Here is a 17,201-nt window from a genome sequence, read left to right as displayed (position 1 = left end):
ACTCTTTTTGTAAATTATAAAACCTTTGTTCTTATCAAAACAAGCAAACAAAAATGAAAGACGCCATAGAAGTACGCGGAGCAAGGAAGATGAGAAAGACAAGGACCTTTCTGAAATGCATGGGATGGAAATTGTGTAAAAATAAGAAAGGGGGGAATTTTTTCAATTACAAAACCAAGCTAATTTGGTATGACCAGCGACTGTCATGCATGGTGACGGAGCTCCATTATGCAGTCATTTGAGCTCTTTCAAATTAGTTATGTTAATGTCCTGCGTGTGAATGTAACACTTGGATGGGACAAGATTTCAGCAATTAATTTCTACAGTCAGCGGAGAGACAAGCAAATTTATTTTCCCCCTCTCAGGGAATTGGTGGTGGAGGGAGCGAGGAGGGGAGAGAGCATTTTGGAGCAGGGAACAAGCTAAACATAAGACCTAAATAAAGCCTGAACAATGGGAGCCAATGCCTCCTCATTCATTCAATTGACAATGTTTTGCAGCTTAAACCTGTTTTATTAATTATGTTTGACATTTCCTTAATTAGTTTCATTTACACCAAATCAATCCCTGCTGCTGTACAGCGTCATTTATCATTTTAAAAAATTTGCATAGCCAGTGCTGACTTTTTCTACTTAATTATACATTAAAAGTGTCAGCCGCGCTTGCTGCCTGGCATTATCTGAGGCAGAAAGGTTTGTGGCTGGACGGGGGTGGCATTAATCATCAGGGTGGGAGCAGGCACGGGGTGCTCCCCGTCGCCAGCGGGGGAGCCGAGCAGGGCTTCTCATTTTCTAAGCATGATGCTTCCAGGGCCACGGTGACCTCCATGACCAGCGGGGGGAGGCAGACAAATCAATGACCTCCAGCCCAAAAACTTCTACATCTTGTTTACAAATAACAATGATGGGAAAAGGGAAGGCAGAAGAACACACAGATGAGAAAAGGAAAAATCATCTGCTGGTGTGAAAAATTCAAAATGCGTCTTTTTTTTTACTTTTAGAAAATCAAGGAAAATGCACCAAAGAACACAATTTTAGGAGTTTTTTTTTTTTTTTTTATTCTAATGCAAAAATTCCTGGGTAACGGGAACATCCCACCATCACTCCAGCGGCAGCTTAGCTGGCTCAGTTAACTGGCTGAGTACGACGATTACTTTCCCCTTCAGCTAGTTTGTGAACACAGAGCAAACTGACAGCTCAAATACCTGGCAAGCTCACTCCTAAGTAAATCTTTAGAGTGTTGAGGTGAACATGGCTTTACAAATCACCCATTCAGGAACTGAGACAAAAATTGGCAGGTAGGCAGAGCCATGGTGTCAGGAGTGAAAATTACTTTGAAATGCGAGGCACGGCGAGAGGCACAGTGAGTGAGTCTGAACGCTTTGCGTGTCGCTGTGTACCACCTTCACATGGGAAATCAAACTAGTGGGGTTTTTTGGAGGAAAGTCAACACTTTTGTCATTTCCAAAATGAAAATATTTGATTTCAATTTAAATACGGAATGGCCCGGGGTATTGCCAAATAAAGACGGGAAAGGCTTGTACTGTGTGTCACGATACGGACCATGTGCCCACTTGAACTTTGAGGCAGTTTTTGTGTAAATTTTATTCAGGTCAAATTGAGCTGTGTGATTAAAAATGAGAAACCTGTTCAGAGTCCAGCCTGGATAAAGTTCCATACTAGGGTATAAACTCCTTCACTAAACTGGAGAATTGGTTTTTATCCTAAAGGTCCTCAGGCAAGAAAAGCAGAATCCAAACAGAAAATAAAGAGGCTAATGCAATAACAGATCCCTGTAGAAAAAAAAAAAGAAGGACCAGACCAACATTTGCAGGCCACACTGTCTCATCTGCCACAAGCTGAAGTACCAGTCATTCTCCCTAATTCATTAGACTAAGACACGCAATAAACAGGTTTAATACCAGTGCATTTAACGGGCCAGATTAAAATAGAAGTAGATGCAAAACAAAATCTGATTTTAAAAAAGTAAATCTTTCAAGCAGATGTGCACGCCTAAAAATTATTCACAAAATGACAGATAGAGGCAGACTATCAAACATCATTGTTTAAGACTACTCATAATAAGCATAATAGCTGCTGCAAAAGTTTCTATTACTTTCCAGCAAAGTATGGCAAACACCCCCCATCCCCCCCACCACGACTCAATTCACTTATGAAAAAAATTATAATTTATATACAGTAAGTGATCACTCCAAAAACTAGAACTTTCCCATCTCCACAGCTCCCTCAAACATCAATTCCCCATCCAAATGTACCCCTTTAAATGCAAAACATTTCTACTATCAAGGATTAGGCTTCCTTTCAGGATATCTGAAAACCCCTTTGAGAAAATGTGATGATGAATTCATGGGCCTAAAACTCTTGGGTAGTTTTTACATTGACAAAAAAAAAAGCAAAGGAGGGGAGGAGAAAAATCACCTATTTGGATGGCATACATTACCATTAGTCTTGTATTGTGTCTCCACTTTTCATACTGACAGGGATAAGTGTCCTGCTCTGAATGCGTATCTGCTGACAATAGCTGCAGACATTACTTGGTTAAAAGCTCAGGGTCCTGTGGGTAAAGAGGCCCAGAGAATAAAGAATATCCGTCATGGCTAACGAGCTATAAGGATAGCACATTGCCTTTATAAATCACTGGATCTTGGTGTTTATTTAAATTCATTGGTGCCTCATTATAACTGAGCTATGCACCTTTAGGTCCGAGTTGATTAGGAGTGCCATAGCTCAAAATGGCTTTTAATTCAGTGAAACGTTGCTCTGACCTTGGTGCCGTAACCCTGACTTAAACACGCAGCAACTCGCACATTAATAATGATGCTACCTTTACTGGGCCACAGAGCTGTGCCGTTGCTGCTTAAAATATGTATTATTAGTTACCAACGACGGCACATTTATCACACCAAATTACCTTTCGGTGTAAAACTGCTTAATTCTGGGTCCCCGTACCCCTCTGCACTATTACCTGCTCTTTAGAAAGGCCTGGAATTAAATGTGGGGATGAAATGTCAGGGTAATGGGGGAGAGGATGCGGGTCGATGGGATGCACACTTGATCATTCCCTCGTGGCCTTCTCTACATTCAAACACTGAATGTGTCTCCCTTTTATATATATAAATAAAAAAAAGTTGTGCCTTGCTTTGCAGGATCCTTTGAGGATGCAAATGAAGAGTTTTGCTTTAAAATACACTCTAGAGCGGTCATTAAAATTAGATGCAAAACATTATCTTCTCTGTGTGAGGCTGAATGAGAACTTTATTTTCTTGGTATTGAAATTTCTTGAAAAAGCTATAGACAAAAAAAGTTTGCAAGTTAAGAAAAAAAACACAATTTTCCGACATACTAGCCATTCTCAACCATAGCATCTTACAATAGATATTGGAAAAGCAGCCTGCAGCCACTAAACATTTGTCATTGTTCATCGCATGTGTGTCCCACCAGAGACTGATTACTTTGACCAATCGGCTAAATGATTAGATCAATTAGGTGTTTTCGAGTGGGCATCAACACCGGCCTGCCACTGCTTCAGACCTGTGGGACTCAGTCCATCAGCCTTGCATCATTAGCTCTCTGGACTGTACCCAAAACTACCACACAAAGACAAAACTAGGAGGCAGGCAGAGTAAAAAAGGAGGAAAGAAAACTTTACTAAATTAATTACAACCATTCTTTCATTAAAGAACCAGTGGGACTAATTGTGTTTTTTTCTGCAACATCTCAATAACATGTTAAAGCTACACAAAGTGATCTACCATAAACACAAATGTGAGTGTTTTGACTGTTGGCCACGTAGTCCATTGTTTTGAGACCAATGGAAACGTACTTGGATGCACAATTTCTTATCTCTGAGGACGGCATCAAAGAGTCCAGTAATAATTTAGATTACCAGGGACAACACTACATGGGGTTTTACAAAAGAACACAGTCAGTGTTGGCATAAACACAGCTCTCATATCAATCGCACCCACAAAGTACATAAATATACTGTATGCACAGTACATTAATAGTTTCTGCTGGTAAGGCTGGAGCGGCCGGGGAAAAGAGATGTTGCACACATTCTATCTGATGTCGAATCAATTAGTCACGACCGTCTTCCAAAGTCAGAAATAACCACTCGTTGTTCTGTCTCTAGGGAGCCAGGAAAAGGCCCAGGCAAGGGAGGATAGATGGGAATAGATCCAGAGTCCTAAAGGAGAGGAGGCAAAAGGAGGAGAGTGAGGAAGAGAGAGAAAAGGGGATAAATAATGCTGTATGTTTTATGATGCTAAGAGTAAAGCTTCTACTTTCTCCGGATTTCCATGCAAACACACACTTCTTCCCCACAGAGGAAGCACTTTGCATATCAGAGGACACTGGGTTTTGCACGCCGGAAACGCTACGGTCATTAACATGTGATGACATTATCTTCCTAATGGTACAACAGTAGGACTCCTTTCATAATGCATACAACACAAGTGTAACACGAACTCGAATCCTTTTGACGACACCATGATGTTCAATAGCAGACTGTTTGTGTTTATTCTTCCTCACCACAAAGCCTTTAATCTTTTAATCTGAAGCATACAGCAAATGTATACAGCACACTTTGCTAAAAGGTAGACACATGATTGGTGTGCATAAAGGGGAAACACAAAGGACAGCCTTCCCCTGTAGGCTAAAAATAGTTTAATCCGTCATGTAGACACACAAATAGATCCCATACACCTGAAAAGCAGCTGGTATTACTGGACTTGAGAAGTCAATGGCAAATAAATCTGTTTCTTCCTCATTGGGTTAGAGAGGAGAAGCCTTTGTTATGGTTTTTTTTTACAAAGGAAGAAGGCAATCTCAGCAGAGCAACAGATTTGAGCAGACTCAAAGACTTACTGTAAATTCTGTTGGAAAAATTGTATGTTTTCAGGATAACTGCAGATTTCCTCTTCTGAAATGATTCCAGTATGGTTAAATCTTTTAACTTCTAGGTTAACAATAGCTGTCAAACATCACATCTGTGTCCGACAAGTGCTCCACAAACTCTTCTAAAGGACAACGTAGCACAAAGACTTGCTGATTTGCCATAAACTAAAATGGTATCTGTGTTGCTGCCTAATCAGTCTGTTGCTTTAGTGTTTTATTTTTGGTCGTGAACTTTAAAACGGGGAGGAGATGGCGAGAATCTGAAGCCGCACACACTCTTTGATAAAGTTTCACTATCAAATCTGTATAATAAGACAGAGGCTCCCACTAAACCTGGTGCTTGCCAACCCGTTGGGTGTTGCTAGTTAGAATTTCAACCCCATGAGGTTGTGAGAAAAAAAAAATCAGAGGGGAAAACTCGGAGGAGCAAGACAGACGACTTTGTTGAGCCCTAAACCACTACAGAGGAGGTCACAGACATCCCACAATCCCCTCTGATTCTATTATTTTTCTTAGATTGCGGCAAACACTTCTTGTTGGTAGAGGTTGGCAGCGGAATATCAGCAAGAGACGTAAGAAAGCTGTGGTCCCCACTCTGAATCCGCCACATTAGATGGCGTGTTTGTGCCCTAGGGATCGCAGCGCCTCAGCCTGTGTTTGGAGTACTTTGTCAGATGACTCACTGTGTGTGATTTATGAGCTCTGGAAAGGTTGCATTTCCAGCACGCATGGACGTCCGCATGGTAAATGGAGAAATTCTGAATTTATTAACATACAAAGAATGATGATTAATGTTTTGGTACAGATCATGCTCTCTTTTTACATGTCTCAGTGTGGGGGTGATAGATGCAGTAATAAAATGATATGTATGTACTCAAAAGCACATTGTAGGACCGTTGAGTCAATGACTTTTGTACGCATCTACTGACGACCCGCGCAGGAGTGAGCTGTCCGAAACTTCACTGTCTGATATTCATGAGTTTTTGAAAACGCACGTCTCGTGCGCGTGCTATCCTTTATCTTCTTCTCAAAGGCAAAATCACCTTGCATAGTCAATGAGAAAATGTGAAAATTAAAAACACACACACAAAGAAAAAAAAGTTGAGAGCAAAAAAGAATGCAATTTAGACCCGTATCAGGGTACATTTAAAGAACCATCCATCAAAATCCCCTCCATTATTAACTTTTGTATTCTACAACACATCCTGTGTCTCCCTCATCAGCTTTTTCAATATCTTCTCAAATACATTACTGCCAGTGTCGAGTGGGTACGTTCACCCTAGGCCAATTACTGCAGTGAACCATAAAGGTAAGCAGCGCTGAGAAAGCTTTGTCATATATTTGCCTTTGTGTCCCGGCCAGGCCCCCACAGTGGTAGTTGGGGGGGAAATACAGGGAATGTCAGACATCTTTTTAATCACAATGACAACAGAGGAATCAATATGCAGAGGCATGTCTCTGGCAGGTTTTGGGGAATACGTCTATATAGGTGAATGTGACTCTTTCCACATGTTTGCATCTCAAAATAGTGAATCAAGGTTGACTTTTACTTATGCAATGACCCTATCATTTCACCCCTGGAATGAGGTTGGATATTTTCCTTTGTTTGCATGTGCGGGAGAAAAAAGTAATAGGTACCTTGGTGATCTTTTCATTCTGTTTAAAAAAAGAATAGTGTTCATGCATATATCGATCTGTCTGCAAATATAGGAGTTTCTAGACAAGGTGCGGCACGCACGCATGCATGTTTGCTGTGAACTATAAACCCAGTCCATAACTGCTAGTAGGAGCGCATGCTTGTGGGCTACCTTCATATATGCATGTGTCTGCTGTCAGAAGACACTCACTTGTGATGAGGAATGGAGAGAATCAGAAACACATTGGGTTGGGAATGGGGTGGAAGCCGCAGGGTCGCCCTGGCACCAAACACAACTGCCTTTCACATCATTACCCTCATTCCCCTAATGCGCACAACACTTAGAGCTACAAACGGGCTTGACTCCAGAACACACATGTGAGCACACGAATCGACTGAGCCGTGCGCTCACACAGGAACTCCCTCGTGGAAGAATAAACACTCTACTGCCCACACATTCACACACCCAAAGCAACAAAACTTTCTGCGGAGTGTCTAAAAACTTTTTCTTAAATGTAAAAGTTACAGGAACTCTTCCGAAATATTGTTAAACTGGACAAAATATTCTCAGAAACCTGCAGGTAAGCTCCACCTGTACTTAAGAGAAACCATTTTAAGAAATGATAGCCATTTTTGACATGACTGAGCTCCAAGGGGGAAATATATTTAACTAAAGGACAAAAAAATGGTACTTTTACAGTGTAACGGATGCCTTCCCCCCATCTTGCTGCATGAGGGGTTTTTAGAATGGTGAGATTAAGGAGAAGTTGTCCAGAGGAAGAGCGGAGAGCAGAATGCGCGATGCAGAAGAGTGAAGGAGAGAGGTAAGCCAAGCATAAAATAACTTCAATCTAACATCCTCTCAGTGGGACCGTAGGAGGCAAATAGCAATCCGGCCAATGCCTCGTACTCCAGGGGTCCCCACCCACCCACCTCTCACTGACCCATAGAGAACAGGATCATGGGAGAAAAGGGATGAGACAAACCCACTTCAATTAAGGCACGGCGACGTCTCTTCAGCACAGCAGATGAAGTGTCAGAGAGTTCATCTGTGGATAGATCACAAGGAGAAAAGAAAAAAATCACTTCCTGGCTCAGCACAGTCACACTCCTGAACCTTTTTTCTTCCATTATCCCATTGTCTTCTTTGCCCTGTCTTTGATTTTTTTAATATCCAAATGTGTTTCGCTTTTCTGCAGTGTCAGTACAGCATGGATTCAAGCACTTAAACATCTTCACAGGGGCCGTTGAGCTAAAAAAAAAAAAAAAAAAAAAAATGGTCAAAGTTGTTGCTTTAGCTGCATGATAATTCTACTCCCCAGTACGTAACATCTAAAAGTAAAAACAGAAACTGCAAAACAGATGACTGTGATAGTAGCGAGTAAACATACTAACTCTAGGAAATCCTCTCCCCTTTCAATTATTAAAAAAGGTTAATTTTAGATTGGGATCCTGGAAGGAGAAGGAGCCACCATGGGAGGCCCTGATAGAGTTGGAAGACAGCCTTTTTGCCAAGGATCCTCTATGAGTCTGTCTTTTTGTGCTTAACCTCACATTTTCATAATGTCGGCTTTGTCACCTCTCAGGCCTCGTTCAGAAAAAAGCCCAGTCCTTACTTTTTCATCCCCGGAGGGATTCGAGCCGACGTGCAAGCATCATAAGGTGCAGAAGCTGCTTTTTGCTCTCTTCACATAGCAACCCCCTCCTATAGCCCTGCTTGGGAGATGCAAGATGGATTTGGCTCACATCCTTGCCTCTCTCTCCCAACACCGCATGGCTGCTGAGTGTCAGAGCGCCAACTCTTCCAACCCAGCTGCACTGATTAGCACAGGACGATTATTAGACCGGCATCTCCGGGAAACACTGCAGCTCTTTTCCTTTAAGCTTTTTGTTTCCCTTTAAACTCTGAGTTGCAGGCATTTTCTATTACATTGAAATATACAAAAGACAAAAGTGAAGCCCAATTTAAATAAAACAATTGCACACAAGCAGAGTAGACAACAAGGTGACACTAATTTGTTTTAGTGCATAAAGGCAAAAAGTGATTCATCAGCACTGTGAGAAAGAGCTTCCTCATCCTTCATTCCTTGTCTATCCTTTTATCCCTCTTTCTCAACTCCCCACACACTCAGACTTCACCAACCCCCCATTTCTAGCACCTGTCCTTTTGCCAAGACCCCCCCCCCGTCCAAGTCCAAGGACGTGGACAACCCAGACATCCCGTCCTCAAACTTGTGCGTTGCCTTATCTGTGCCCCACACACAAACATCCAGCATCTGAGGCATCCTCCTCTCACTGTGCCAGAAACATGCCGGCATCTCACTCCCTCGCTCCCTTTCACCCAATTCTCCATCATGTTCTTTTCTCTTTCCCTCTTCCCCTCCCTGTAGAGCTTTGCATTTGAAATTGAACAGACACACAGCCAATTTATCATAGGCTGACACGTGTCATGTCCAAGGCCTAACCGCAGGGACTTACAGTAGGCATTGCATTTATCCCCTTTGTTGTCAGCAAGGACCAAGACAATACCAGGAGCTATTAAAAAAAGGGGGTAGAAAAAAGAAGGAAGGGGAATGGAAGTGATTGGAATACCTGTAAACATCAACTAACATTCCAAAAGGTTACAGAGCAGGGTTGAAGCCCGGACATCCGCATGTAATTTGGATTTGAGGCCTACGCAGACAGACTTAAGTGTAGTTAGCACAATATACCACCAGACCTTTACATTTAAATATCATCTCATGCAGGCAATAGACCCAGAGAAATAGAGGGATGAGGAAAAGTTCAATTCAAAGATAGGAAAGACGACAGAAAAACACACCGGGAAAACCTTTAAGACAAATCATAAATGCAGAGAGGAGCCTAGAAGGTCCACTCCTTAATGCTGGCTGCCATTCACATGCTTTCATAAGCTGCAATAAAGAGCAGAAGATATACTTAACAGTAATCATTCCTGAGACATTAAAGGTGACAAAAGTGTTACTGTGCATCATATAATAGTCTTTCTGTTCAATGACTTCCTCTGTATGTGATCTTCTCCCTCTTTTAACAGGTTTTCTAAAATAACACCTCTATCATTTATTAAAAAGAAAAGAAAGATGACTTCCTGATAATCACTACAAAGACTGCACATGTTTTTCTGATGTACACTAGTTGACAAAGATATAAAGGAAAGGTAAAGAGGCCAATGAGGTGAATAGGGACTAAACATACACAGATTATTAATTAGTAATCCTTAACTCCCTTTGAAACAAGCTACAGTCAGGAATTGGATTTCTGTGCTACTAATTGATGGAAAGTCCCCAAAAACCCTAAAATTTGTGTCTAAACAAATTTCCTCATAGCTCATACATTCTCTGCCAGAACAAGTCCACATAGAAGTAGACCAGCACACTTGAAAGCTGCTGAGATCGTTCATTACCCAGAAGTAAGTGACCTTTATCAAACTTGCTTTGGAAGCCAATTTGGCTTTTTCAGTAATTAACAAGTGGTTATGCATGCGAGACAATTAATGGAAGGTCAAGTGTTTGCTAGGTACCCTTTCTAGACGTCATTGGACCCGAGAAGCAGATTTTGAACTTCAGAGCACAATGGCACCAGAGACTTAACCAGGAGGAAAAGTCACCTCCGTCGTCCTTAGTGTAAGGTAGCCTTTGGTTTCTGGCTAGATCAAGAGAGCATGACATAGCTCTGAGGCTATACGTATTGCAGGAATATGACAAAAGATGTGCCGCAAAAAACCCACAGCCTCAGCATTTAATAATGAATGACTTTGCGATGTGAAAACGAAGGGTTTCATATTTATGCACAGGTTGAATCATAGCTCAAATAACATCTTTTTCATGATGAGCTAAGTCATATTGGCTTGAAAAAGAAAGAGATGTTTGACATCACAGCTTGACGTCTGCACAACTGAATTATTTTCCCATCGTAGGCTGGTATATTTGCCCTATTTTTTACTTTCATAGCATAAAGTCTGATGTTGACTGCTCTTAAATTTCCCCCGAGAGTGCACTCTTTCACTCACATGCTCCTATCCAATGAGTCAACAAAGCATATCAGGGTGTCATGTCTGTGAAACACTGCGTCACCTTTGTTCACTCCTCATCAACCCTCCACCCCCATGCTATTACCTCAGGACTATTCCCTATTCCCTGCTTAACCCTTGTCTACAGGACTAGTGTCACACGGAGCACCACTCTACTGCTCTCCATATTCCACAGTCTCTCACCTCTGCTGACATCTAACGCTCGCTTGTCGCCTCTGACATGCGCACATGCATACAAACACGCTCCCAAGCACCACTGCACATACACAAAAAGACAAATGCGAGCAATTGCAAGTGAGGGCTGCCGACGCACACACAGCAAATTAGCGGCACACAGCCACAAATCCACGTGCGGATGATGAGCCTGTGGAGGGTTTGATGTCTCCAGATCTTTGCCCTTCGTAATAACGGCAGCACTTGTCATTCCCCCTGAACTCTGACCCCTGCTCTCCTCCCAAAACATACACTCACACATAGACTCACACAATTATTGGCGGAGTGGAGTGAAAGCTAACGCCAAAGGTGGCATGAAAAAGGGCACAGAGAAAGTGTGTGCCAGTTGCTTGCTGACAGCACCTTTGGGATTGGTAAAGTTTGATTTGATAGCTTTCCTTGTTAATTAGGGTTTGGAGGTGACTCCTGAAATGAAAATGGGCAAAATGATCAAAAAAAGATGTGCCAATTCCCACATCCCTTCCAACTCCACCTTCCCAAACATGTGACCCATATAACATGTACCAAATGAAGAAAGTAGAACAATCAAGTCATTTGAAGTTATAGGCCATTCTGCATCTGTGTGCTTTTGCCAACAGAGGCAGGGCGCTTGAGTCAAACCAACAACGTAAAAATGGAATAAAACTTGCATGTGAACAAAGTCAGGAACAAATACGAGAACAAAGATAGGAATGTCTCCCTTTTAATTAATCATGTATACGTGTTTGTTAGATTTTATCAGTTCATAAATCGAGTAACACTGTCCCCTGCTGGTCTGCAGAAATGCCGCATGTAAAATAAAAGTACACATTTCTGATCATTTGAAGCATGATGAGAAGAAGAAATGAGGGAAAAAGAGAAGACCCTTCAACAAACATTACTAAGCAGACGGAGGAAACAAACTTCCAAACAATAAACACTTTGTATACAACTTGTCAACTCTGATATTTGATCACAGTTAAGCTAAGCCACAGCAAAGGTCTCTTCGAAAGTTTATCCTGCCTCAGGCCCGTGTTGCAAGGCCCTTTTACTGCAGTGCAGGACCCTTAACACACATTCAGCGCACAGTAGCCCTGCTATTTCTGATTTACTATCTGCATGCTGTCCTCCATTTTATTGTACAGCGGCTGGTATGTTGCTAGAGGAGTGCACCACAAAAAGCACCAAGGTCAGGCCTGACAGTCATTGAAATGAGACACGTACTCACAATAAAGCACACATGTTCTGTCTTTTTTTGTACCAATCCCGCATCAATCCTTGTTTTACTCTGCCCTATTGCTTCCTCCCTATATTATTCTACCTTTTCAACTGCATCACAGTCTATTATTCCATTTTCTACTCATACTGATACCTCAAATTCTTAGTTTATTGGAGCTTCGCCTACATGTCCCTAAATGTGCAAAACATTAAAGATAAATCTGTCATGGTACTGTTTAGTATTTTAGTACACCCCTTAAGTATCCACATGTGGATGTCTCTGTCTGTAACGTACCTTCATGAGAATTTCTAAAGGGAAGACCCAATCCACTTTAATTGAAATGCAACACATACGTTGAGATGCTAAAGGGGAAAAAAAAAAAAAACTTCTTGCTATGTGTATATTTATGTACAGTAAATAAAAATACTTTAGGCAAAAAATGTCACGAGTGGAAAAGATTTAAAAAAAAATACATGAGGCAAGTAAGTGATAAGGGAGGCAAGTATGGGGGGCGCGGGGGGTGGGTTGTGGATACTGAAGCTGAGGGTAGACTAACATTGTCCTGACAGCATGTAGAGCGGTCACCAGATATCTTTAATCAGTGAAATGTATTTTTCTCCTGCTCTGCCTGGGAATTGTTCAGCGGTCAGACCTGCTGGGGCGACACAAATGAATCTTGGCCGAGGTGGGGACAAAGGCGGCCGTAAGGTTATGGCATGTAGATGATTGGAACTGTGCCGCTTTTCTAAGGGAGCTGCCATGTCCCACAGAGCAGGTGTCACGACCAGATGATAGGGACAGAGTTCCCACTAGCCCAGCAGTGGTATGGGTGCAACTAGGGCATTAGGGGAATATAAACACACATGGATGTTGACACATTTTCATACTTTTTTTTGATACTCGTGCATAAAAAAAATAATAAAACAGTTAAAGTGGGGAAAAAATGTTAAAATAAAAAAAGAATTTACAGCACTACATTTTGTCAGATTGTTACAGATAATTAATTTCATACACATGAAAAGAAAATCTTTTTACATTTTAATTTATTAAAATGAACTGATATGTATGTCACTTTGTTTATAAAATTCTCAAACCAATGACATTAGAATAAATGTTCTGTAAAATTTAAATTAATAAAATAAAGAGAATTTATTAATGATAATCTCTAAATAATCTCTGTTATTCTTTAGAAGAATTGAATCGGTTTTCAGTTAAATTTCCTGATGACCCAAGGAGCAAATTTACTGCTCCTCTGTCCCCATCTCCTGACATTAATGCAAAACTGTGTGAATATTAAAAACTTATTTTGGCAAGTGTTGAAGAGAAAATATGTAAAATTTGTGGACAAAGGTTGCTTTTGAGAAAAAAGAAACAAAATTCACAAAAAAAAAAAATAATAATAATAATTATTATTATTATTATTATTATCATTATTATTACCATTATTATTATTATTATTATTATTATTATTATTATAACTAAACAGAGGGAAAAGAGCAGTGTAAAGATCATAGATGGAAAAAAGGACAGCACAGCAGAGCAGACTGGCTGAGGAGTGGAGGATGGGTGAATGGAGATGAAGACAAGGTACGCTTGTGACTTAGATACAGAAGGAGGGGGACATACTGGGTGATTGTGTGCTATGCCAAAGATGCTCTTAATGGGATACAGGTGACAACATGCTGACCAAACCCACTGAACAATGATTACTCAGGGTGCTGGTGGTCGGTGTGTGTGTGCGTGTGTGTGTGCGTGTGTGTACGCGTGTTTATTGGTGTTTACCAGACAGTGAGGGAGAGACACAGTGAACCTTGTACCAGTTCAAGGTCAAAACTTGAGTGTATAGTTTTCTGTATTGTAGTAGAGATTAGTGCCAAATTAACAAAATAGTAAGAAAATGCTTTTTTTTTTCTTTTTTTAATGAGACTAGCTTCAACAACTACTTTCTTTTTTTTTTCTTTTTTTTTTATTCGCTTGTTCTGTCCAACAACTGAGCAAAACAGATGAGCGCTGAAGGCTTTTTGTGGTCAATAACTACTACTTTCATAAAAACAATGACACAGACTAGTTATAACTTGAAGACAGCAGTATGCTGCCACACTGAGTCCTGTTAAAAAAAAGAAATTACGCTAACCAAATGTTTTTGTTTTTATTCATTACTCAACCCAAACAGGAATAGAGCCAGTCCAGGTCTTATACTTTCCTTTCTGTTTGATTTAAGAATACTTTTAATTCTCCTGATTTTGGACAAAAGGCCTTCCTGACTACACTGTATTTTATCTTTCAAAAGTCCTTTAAGGACTTTTACATTATTTTATTGGCTTTGCTAAATACAATAAAAAAAAATAAAGTAAAAAGGGAAATGATGCTTGTCGGAAGATTTACAGCAAATAAACAATTTTAAGGCTATATTATAATTGTAAATAATGAATGTAGTGCTTTTGGACTGGATTGATTTTAGAATCAAAGCAAGGCGTGAACTTAAAAACACTTTTAACAAATTAAATCTACAGTTCAAGGTAATGGGAATTTTCACTTTTAATATTTTGTTAATATAGAGAATCAAACAAAAGAAAAAAGTTAGTGTTGCCACTTTGGTAGAAAGTAGGATTTACACTTTTTAACTGCTAAGAAAGACAGACCAAATTTTCACCCCCAATAGAAAATTAAACATCTTTTCATACGTTTAATTTTACATTACAAATATTTTTTTTGTACATGTGTTTTTGTATTTTCGTATTTTATTAACTAATAATCAATTTGATTCTTTTTTCTGATTTATTAATTGCTCTCTCATCTTCATGACTATAACTTTTAATTTTACATGATTGTTTTCAAATCATACTTTCATAGTTTTTACTTTGACTTCAGTCGTTTCTTCTCAAATGAAGATATTTCAGCTGATTTGACAAATCAAATACTTCTCCTGTGTCACAATGCTTTCAAATTACTCCTATAGGCTCATCAGAAAAAAGTGAAATATCTATTAATTGACTTTTTATCCCTCTCGCTGGTAAACACATTTTGTAATATTAAATGCTCTTTCTTACTCAAAGGACAATTTCCTTACCTGATGTATTCACTATGGAAATGCAACATTCTGTAGTACACTGGTGCCTCCTAGTGTCAATATGATGCAATTTAGGTTGAAAAGACACTAGAGAATAAGGTCTATTCAATTTCAGCTGTTAGGAACTAAAATCAGTTTCAGATATTTTAGAACTATTTTTACTTTCTTAAAAAATTAAATGCCACTATTTATAAATTGCTTAAATATTTTCTGCTTGACCGAAGTGAAGAAAGAAAATGTGCGTCTCTTAAATCACTAAAAATGTAGTTTCTGAGATTCTTTATTATTTTATTTTATTTTATCAACATAGTTTTTCATTTGTTATATCCTTATTAAAAATCTGGCCAATTAAATTGGCTTTTTTTATGCTGTTTTAGCATAATAGTGTATTTGTGTTTGCGTGTCTCTGTGTGTGTGTTGCTGATAAGGCTTTCTTAAATTCAGATTTTCCAATAGGTGTGAACTTGTTGCTGTCACACTTGCTTTACAATTCCATGGCAACGAGTTTTAATATTACATTTTATGGATAATCTTTCTCTGCAGTCATCGTTAGGATGATGTTAAAAAAAAATAAAAAAAATAACAACGAATGCATATGACTTTTTTTGTTTAAAAACAAAACATTCTGTAATTTTTTGGCACTTTTTATGTCATCTTGAAAATCACATTAATTTTATAGAGCTTAAAAAAATAGGCATAATGTGTGGTCTCAGCAAATAGCTGCAGGCTTTTGATGCGCATAACTGTGACCGTTTTTCATATGCTCAGACACTGCAGCTTTTTTTTTTTTTTCCCCGTCACCACTGCCTGAGAGGGCCTTTATGTTGAACTTCTACCCCTTAACTGTTCTCTCATCTTTGAGCTTTGTAAATTAAGTTATTCTCATCTGGCAACACTCCTTCTCCTCAATCCCCTTGATCACAAAGAAGCCGTCAAGCTAAAGATATGAAAGCACCCCACAACAACCCCAAACCCCCTCCACCGAGCATGCCATGTTTCTTATGCAAATGCCAAAGTGAAGCACTTACAAGAGGACTTTAAAAAGTATGGAGACCTCGTCAATGCAACTGGGTATTATAACGCTTACTAGCTAATTTCCAAGGGTCAGCTGTAGAGGAATAGACCTGTCAATCATTTTCACATGTAGAAAAATGTGACCATCTACACTACTTTGCTGTTGCTATGGAGACTAATCCGAGTCCACATCTTTTTGCTTGCTTTCTCTGTCTACATTCTGTAAGTTGACATCATTGGGCAGTTCTTAAAGTCCATAACCACACATTTATAGAAGCAGGTGGAGACAGGAAGAAGGCTTGAAATGAAGTTGAAAGTACACCAGCTTGTAAAGATGTTTCCTTGGTTAAAAACGTTTAAAAGATTTTTCCTTGACATTTTTTTTCATGATAATGTTCGGCTCTGCCTATACTCTCTGCTTGTAACTTTAGGCTGCTCTCCAAGAGAAACATATTGGCAAAAAAAAATTATTAAAACAAACTTCCAGTTGGATTATTCACACGCTCTAAAACCCCCTAAACAGCAGCAGTACTGTTCATGAGGTTTAGAAATTCAACAATGCACCTCTCCATTTAAAGCAGAAGGAAAAGACAATTAAAATAAAATAATTTTGCATGAAATGAAACGTGTGGATGTATACATATATTTAAGGAATATGTCAGGCTGTCTGTTTAAAATGCTGTGCATAGATCCTATACCCTCTCCTTGCAAATCAAATATTCATGCTCTACCTTGTTGTCTCTACTCCTGAGGGTAGAGATGGAATTACACATGCCTCACACGCATCTTCATGAATCATATATCATTGTATACCTACACACACTCAACGTGCCCATTATGGAATCCAAAAGCACACATATCCACAGCAAGATTAAGATATGTAAGCATGTCGACGTAGACGTCATGACAACTGTATCTCTTTTTTTGTGTATTTTGAGCAGTTGGGACTTGGTGTTAAGTGGACGGAACTGCAGCCATGCATTACTTTAGGATGAATCAGAGAAAGAGTTAGGGTAGGGAAATGGGAAGGGCAGTAACTTGAGGGTTTGTTTAAGAGTTTGGAGCGCCGCTTTCCCTCTTTCAGAACAGTGGCCTTTCTCAGTGCC

Source organism: Oryzias latipes, chromosome 9 (genome assembly GCF_002234675.1).
Source record: "Oryzias latipes chromosome 9, ASM223467v1".
Classification (NCBI taxonomy): Eukaryota; Metazoa; Chordata; class Actinopteri; order Beloniformes; family Adrianichthyidae; genus Oryzias; species Oryzias latipes.
Note: the sequence above shows the minus strand (reverse complement) of the source record.